An 8,476-nucleotide genomic window follows, 5' to 3' on the forward strand; every position below is an offset into this window, starting at 1 on the left:
CGTCGACCTCTCCCGGCCGCGCCCTCTCGCGCATGAGATAGCGCAGCTTCACCGCCCGCTTGATGCTTGGGATTCCGGCTACGTCGCCAGCCTCGCGGTCCGAGTCTCCGCCTCGTCCTCCTTGCACCTATTGTGGCAAGGTTGGCCACACTTCCTCCACCTGTTGGACGCGGGATCCCGGCTTACGCCGGCCAGCTCCGGGATCGTCGGCAGGTCGGCTCTTCGAGATCTTCGCGGCTGCACTCTCTCGATCGTGACATTCTCGGGGTCTTCGTGGTCTCCGCTCGCTACTGCGCGTACTCTTCCTCGCCGGGCGCCGCCGATTCTCGTGACTCGGCTCTTCTCGGCACTCGCGCGACCACCGCTTCTACGCGTCAGCACGTCCCCGTGGTATCCGTATTCGGAGCTTCCTTTCATATGACCTCTCGAGTCTTCTATTCCGTCCGCTCTTCGGTCTCTTATTTCTCCTGTCCGTGTTGTCACGGTCGATGGTACCTCTATTCCTGTTTCTAGTAGAGGCACCCTTTCTACTCCCTCTTTCTCTCGTCCCCGATGTTTCTCATGTTCCTCGCCTTCGATGAACCTTTTCTCTCGCTAGCCGACTCACCGATTCCGGTTGTCGCGTCATTCTTGACGCCGAGTCTTGTGCGGTTCAGGATCGTCGCACACAGCGCCCTGGTTGGAGCTGGCCCTCGTAGCCGTAAGTCTCCGGGGCTTTGGGAGTTAGGACCGGCTTCGTGTTCCTTCCGCTGCCACTCCATCCGTCGGCTTCTCCTCCGGTTGTTGCCTCTGTCACCGGTTCTTTTCAGCAGTGGCATCATCGTCTTGGTCACCTTTGTGACTCTCGCTCGTCGTCTTTGGTTCATCGTGGCCTTCTAGGATCTGTCTCTAGAGATGGGTCGTTACACTCGTCGTAGTCGTAGGTTAGGCAAACAGATTCAGCTTCCTTATCCTACTAGTGTGTCTGTCTCTCAGCGACCGTTCGGTTTAGTCCATTCAGATGTTTGGGGTCCGCTCCCTTCGCTTCGAAAGGTGGCCATCGATACTATATCTTATTCATTGATGATTTTTCACGGTACACCTGGGTGTTTTCCGGCTTCGGCTCCTTCCGATGATGTCCCTTCTTCCTCTTCTTCTGATGACTTGTCTTCTGCAGATGAGCTTCCCCCTTCACGGCCTGTTCGTCAGCGTCGTGCTCCAGCTCGTTACTCTCCTAGTCAGTATGGTCTCTCTGTCGTTTCCGAGCCGACTTCTTATCGGGATGCCGAGCGGATCCTGAATGGCAGCTTGCCATGGCTGAGGAGATCGCTGCGCTTGAGCGCACTGGCACTTGGAATCTTGTATCTCCCCCTTCTGGTGTTCGTCCCATCACGTGTAAGTGGGTCTATAAAATTAAGACTCGCTCCGATGGATCTCTTGAGCGCTATAAAGCGCGTCTTGTGGCTCGTGGTTTTCGACGAGAGCACGGCCGTGACTATGATGAGACTTTTGCCCCCGTGGCTCATATGACTACCGTGTGTACCCTTCTTGTTGTTGCTTCTGTTCGCCGCCGGTCTGTCTCCCGGCCTTGATGTTCGAATGCTTTTCTTAATGGCGAGTTGAGTGAGGAGGTTTACATGCAGCCTCCTCCCGGATATTCTCGTTCCCGATGGGATGGTTTGTCGTCTTCGACGTTCTCTCTATGGTCTCAAACAGGCCCTCGTGCCTGGTTTGAGCGCTTCGCCTCCGTGGTGACCGCTGCTGGTTTCTCTCCTAGTCTTCATGATCCGAAGCACTTTTCGTTCACACTTCTCCTCGTGGACGTACTCTTCTTCTTCTCTATGTTGATGATATGATCATTACCGGTGATGATCCCGAGTATATTGCCTTCGTCAAGGCTCGTCTTCGGGATCGGTTTCTTATGACCGATCTTGGTCCTCTTCGCTATTTTCTTGGCATTGAGGTTTCATCCACTTCGATAGCTTTTCTATCTCTCGGAAAAGTACATTCGGGATCTTCTTGCTCGTGCTGCTCTTGGGGATGAGCGCACGGTTGATACTCCTATGGAGCTTAATGTTAAGCTTCGTCCTACCGATGGTGATCCTCTTCCCGATCCCACCCGTTATCGCCATCTTGTTGGGAGTCTTATTTATCTTGCTGTCACTCGTCCTGATATTTCTTATCCTGTTCATATTCTGAGTCAGTTTGTCTCAGCTCCTACCACTGTTCACTATAGTCATCTCCTCTGTGTTCTTCGTTACCTTCGTGGCACGATCACTCGTCGCCTTTTCTTTCCCCGTTCCAGCTCTATTCGGATGCTACGTGGGCGAGTGATCCTACGGATCATCGTTCCCTTTCTGCTTACTGTGTGTTTCTTGGTGGTTCGCTTGTTGCTTGGAAGACGAAGAAACAGGTCACAGTTTCCCGTTCGAGTGTTGAGGTTGAGTTGCGGGTTATGGCTTTGTTGATTGCTGAGGTGACTTGGTTACGGTGGTTGCTTGCAGATTTTGGGGTCTCTGTTACGACACCCACTCCACTTTTGTCCGACAAGACAGGTGCTATCGCATTGCACGTGATCCGGCCAAGCATGAGCCGACTCAAGCATATTGGTGTTGATGCTTTTTACACACGTGCTCGGGTACATGATGATGTTGTTGCGGTTCATTATGTGCCTTCGCATTTGCGATTAGCGGATTTCTTTACGAAGGCACGGACTCGAGCGCAACATGATTTCTTACTCTCCAAACTCAGTGTTGTGGATCCACCATGAGTTTGAGGGGGGGTGTTAGATGTATATATCTGTATATTGTAGTTTTCCCATATGTTAGGGGGCTTTCTGCATATATGCACTTGTACATATACTATATATTGTGGTATTTGGCCCCCTGGTAATACAACAAGCATATTACCCTAACAGTTAGATCGATCACCACAGACGTAACATAACTGAACCTTTGTGGAATGGAATCGTTGGACTCAGTTCAAGGCATCTTATGTAGCTTTCGATAGTCTTGATGGAAGTTCTTTACCATATCCCATTATGTCTTTACACACAAACTGTGACATGTTGAGACACTTCTTAAAAATCTTTATAGCGTTTTTTTATCAACTGGCTTAGAAAATGTTTGATCCATTTTAAAAGAAAAGGAAAGAATTGTTTGATGCAGGATCTAGAGTCTAACAATCCAGGTGTTCGGTTGAGGGAGTGTAACTTTTTCATCCTGACTAACCTGCTGCACATATTTATTTAAGGGAAAATCTAAATATCAGCGCCGCATGGACGTTGCTCCCGTGCGGCGGCTCCTATTGAAAAAAAAACGCATCGCTCCCCTTTAGCACTGATCGCATATGCCAACCCCACCTTATCCGGGTTCCATCGAGGCCTCAGCCAGAGAACCACATATTATCTCTCCGTGAAAACACGACGGGAAGTACTGTAGCACTGAAGGGGAAAAGTGGAGGAGGAGACCGCCGAAAACGGAGCAGCGCGGAGGCCGTCGCCGTCGCCGCCGCCGAGCACGGAGCCGCGCGGAAGGCCGCCGTCTCCACACGGCCGCCACCTCGCGCTGAGCACGGAGCAGCGGGAAGTCTATCGCCGCCGCCGAGCATGGAGCCGCGCGGAAGGCCGCCGTCTCCACACGGCCGCCGCCTCCGAGCACGGAGCAGTGGGGAGGCCGTCGCTGCCGCCCAGCATGAAGCCGCGCGGAAGGCCGCCGTCTCCACACAGCCGCCGCCTCGCGCCGAGCACGGAGCAGCGGGGAGCCGGCACCGAGCACGGCTGTCACCGGCATGAATCACGAAGCAGCACTGGAGGCTGGCGTCGCCGCCAAGCACGAAGCAGCGCTGGAAGCCGTCATGGTCGCCAAGTACGGAGCTGCGGTGGAGGCATCCGCCGCCGAGCACATCAAGCCACCACCCCCAGTAGTCCCGTACCTGTTGTCCTCTTGATTTGATTTGGCTGAGATACTTTTTGATTTCTGCATGTGAATCTAGAGTGACAACACCGTGTATGTGCATCAATTTGCCTGTGGGAGATGGATTCCTCGCAGATTTTTTAGTCTAGAACCTGGTAGTTAGGCTTAATTAAAATTGCAATTAGGCTTAATGAACCTGGCAGTTTTCTTTGCCATCTAGTAGTAGTCCCCTGATTCCTCGCAGATTTATTTGTCTAGAACCTGGTAGTTAGGCTTAATTAAAATTGCAATTAGGCTTAATGAACCTGACAGTTTTCTTTGTCATCGTAGTAGTCCCCAATTAGCCTTAATGAACCTGGCAATTAGGCTTAAGGCTGGTCATAGTGCATAGTATCATATAGTAGTATCATGCATATGATACTTGTCTATGATACTATCACTATAGTGGGTGGTATTATAGAGTAGTATCATAATCTTCTAAATTTATTGTTTTGTAGAATCCCAATACAAATATGTGTACAAGATCTATTTAGCATTAGTTTTTCTCGTAACGTGCGCTATGATACAGTATCCACCTATGTTACTATAATCTTATCTCTCCTCATTAATTAGATGCCACATCAGCATTTTTGTGGGCCTAAGATGCATGATACCACCTAAGATACTAGCACTATGGCCAGCCTAATGAACAACCGGGTGACTGGGTGTAATTAATATGGCAATTGAACATGGCAATTAAGCTTAATTTTATTTCTCAGTTAGTAATTATGGTAATTAGGCTAACTTATTCTAGCAATTGGTAACACATAAATCTGATAATTAGGCATATTTAATCTGGCAATTAGTAATCTGTCAACTGGAACATAATTAATATGGAAGCTAGGAACAGCGGATTCGTGATCGATCCTAATGATTTATGGAGACATGTACTGTATGATAATTTTTATACTAATTTTAGTGCAATGCGAGTGGTACAATGTCAGAATCCTTTTGGACGTATTTACTTGTGCTTACATGCATGTGGTACTGTGGCATGAACTTTTCACTATCAGACATGCATGTGGTGAGACATCCATGCACTTCTAGCCTGATAAGAACAAGTCGCGCGACGTGCTAACCTGCCAACCTAGCCTAGCCTTTCTCGGAACAGCACCGCATGTGTGTATTTTAGCTGGTTTGCCACCCGCCGCACGGACAGACTACCCGTGCGGCGCCACCGGGTAGTCCGGTCCTTTATTTAAAGGAATAAGTTGGTCAAGATGTTGGACCTAGCCATACGTGAAAATTACTCCAATCAACTGGTCATAGATCTGTTCTCGTGGCCTTTCGCTAGCGATCATACTCCATACGTCGTATGGAACATGTCAAAAATTTGTCTAAATTTAAATATATTTAGGCTCTAAATATTGTCTAGATATGTTTGAGTTTAGACAAACTCTCGACATATTCCATGGGACAGAGTGAGTACTTCATTTCTTCCTCGAGTCGTTATTTCTCTGTCTTCCGTCATGGTAGGTATGCTCGGTTGGATCTATTATACCTTTTCGAACAGGAATTGCTCATTTTTCTAGTATCAGATATACTGGGGGAGTGACCTTCTCCTGCCTTTGCATCGTGAGATGCACGCAAGAAACATGATTTATTGTATATGGAGCAGTTACCTGAATGTGCTCATTGAAAACGACTGAAACTACATTAGTACTTTAATTTTTTTATTTAAACATTTGTTCGCGAATCATCGTGTAAATAACTTGATCGAGATAAGAATAATGCGTCCCATATCATACAATTCCATCTTCCAACCACATGTTTGGACCATACATTCAACCCCATCCAAGACCAGAACATCCATCCAGGAGCGTCTCATCCGCTCCCAACCAAACACCACCTTCTTGCCCCGTTTTGCTTGCGTAGACAGAGAAGTATTTCTTTCCTTAGTAAAGTCCATTTTAAACCGGATCTGGCCGGACCAAGATATTTATTTGAAACGGAACAGGACGTGGCCTCCATTTGCTGCTACGCACGCCTCCATTTGGCAGTGATAATCCCAATACGATGAAATGCGGTAGCCCTTTTTTGTTTGACCGGCCGCAGGACATGTCATCCCTGTGTACTGAAGATACAAATTGATGAAGCTCTAGGACAACCAAATTAACATGTCCTCGGTGTCCGTGCTGCGCCTCCGCGCACCTTTTTTGCTTGTTTACGCAGGATCTCAAAATATTAAGGCAATGATGACATATCAATAAAAATTATAATTTTATGGTATTTTGACGAGATAAAAATTGTCTAAGCACTTAACCACGCGCATGTGCCAAAGGGGAATGCGAGGATGGACATTAGACCGTTTAGCAGACATTGGTATGGTGGACCCCGCCTGTACCATCCGCCCGTACGCAACATCAGGAGCACCGCCTCATCAAATACTTTCATCTCGTGCAGACGGGAGGGAGATCCGAGATACGTAGCCCCCAGAAACACCGAAACACCACCTCTAGCATAGATCTGGAGGAGGAACTTGGGAGAAGACATCATACAGGCTGCTACACGGATCATTGGAGGACAAGGCAACATCTCATTCTGTAAGGGTATTTTACCCTTAACCATTATTTTAGTTAACAATGACACCGGAGCTATTGTGTGGACTAATGGTTTCTATAAGTATATACACAACTATTGTGCGTTCTCCTCCCTTCTCTTCCCCTTGCTCTACTTCTTCTTTCTCCTCTGGATGCCTTGGCATCCCTGACCATGGTGTACTGGGCTTGCCAGTACACCAGCAGTGATGCTACTGCTGTTGTGCTGTGCTTGTGCTATTGCTGCATGCCATCTGCTGCTGCTGTGCTTGTGCTGGCTGCTGCTTCTGTGTCATCTGCTTTTGCTCTACTGGTGGTCATTTTACTTCATATGCTATGCCATGCTATTCCTTCCTTGCTACTGTCCATGCAAATGCTATTCAATTTCTTGCTTGCTGGTTATGGTGGTGTGGCTTGTATATATGTGTATGCTACCTATTTGTGCATCTCTGGCCTACTGCTGTTTGCAGTTCTTGCATAAGTAAGTGCCAGTGGTGTCTGTTTATGTTGTTGTGCAACTCATGCTCATGCTTATGAGCATGATGTGATGATCATGGCTTGTATGGCTTGATCCAGTGATACATCCCTTCTTGGATGTGCTTCTGGATACAATTATAAAGTTATATATGCAATTTATGTTTATTCAGTTATGGCATGTGTGTAATTCTTCAGTAACTGGCTAATTCCTGATGCTATGCTGGTCTCTAGCAGGCTTGAGCAAGTCCTGGTGATCATATGATCATCAGTTGCTTGTTGTTTGCTTGCTGTGCTTCTACTTGTGTCTTACTGATGGTTATACCTATACCTATATAGCTCCATACCATGTACTGGTATATGCTAATGCTTGTTAAAGCATATGCTGATGCTTACAGTGATCCTCTGGATCATTTGCAAGTGCTTTAGTTACTGATTGCTTATATATCTCATTTATCAGCATGGCTTATCAGGATTTATTGAATAAATGGGATGACTGCTTATGCAGTAATGATTCTTTTGCTTCAATGACTTGAGCTAGAGGGATGCCAACCATTGTTGGGGACCCTAGCTCCTCTTTGAACCAATTTGGGTGATGATATCTATCTTTGGCTAACTATCTGGATGGTTTAGTGTGGTTGAGTGGGCCTTAACAGCACTTGGTTGTTGTTATGGTATCTCCCACCATATTGGCTTGATGTGCTAGGACAAGTGCTTGCTGGGTGTTTCCTTTTTGGATTGCCAGCAGTCTTTGGTGTTGAAAATTAAATAGACAATATTCTGTCTATATCACTGATGGTTTAATAGACCATTAGTTGCTAGGTGAGTTGGGCTAGGCTAGTGGTGGACCAAATCCTTGCTGGATTCTTTGGTTTGATGTAGTAGTGATACACTTGGTTTTAACCAATCTTCCCTAGGGTTATTCTCTACTGGTTTAATCCCTATTTTGCCAACATCAAGTGGTTTACTGCCAAATGATGAAGAAATCTGGATAATCATACCCTCTGGCTGGTGTGTGTGATGCACATGCTTATTTGCGAGCAAAACCAGTGCTTGCTCATGGATTTATGTATACCTCACTCCAGCTCCTAGAAATTGTGTTGTTGTAGAGGTTTCTGCTTCTGCGATGTGTTGATGCTTGCCGTGCTCCACCTGGCTGGCTGGTGCTTGGATTACTTCATCATTCCTTGCTCAACAGCAAGCAGTTCTTGGTGGAACTGTTACTGGATGGTTTTGGTGGATTGATGTTCTTCCTGTTCTATCTGTTCTTGCTGTTCTTACCCTGAGAAGCTGATGTCGATGAGCAACTAGGGTTTGGCTTGAAAAGGTTTTATACCCCCTCTCTGGTTACTCCTATGGTCGACGGCAAGACTGTGTGTGTGTGTGGTGACTCCTCCATGTGCATGTCTGCTGTTGTACATACATCTCACCTTGTGAGCTACTCCACTGTTCATGGTTGGTACTTGTGTTCAATCACTACAAGAAAAGTTCTGATAGACAACGTCTCAAAATCGTCCGCTAAGGGGTATTTTT

This window comes from Lolium rigidum, chromosome 3 (assembly GCF_022539505.1).
Source record: "Lolium rigidum isolate FL_2022 chromosome 3, APGP_CSIRO_Lrig_0.1, whole genome shotgun sequence".
NCBI classification, from domain to species: Eukaryota; Viridiplantae; Streptophyta; class Magnoliopsida; order Poales; family Poaceae; genus Lolium; species Lolium rigidum.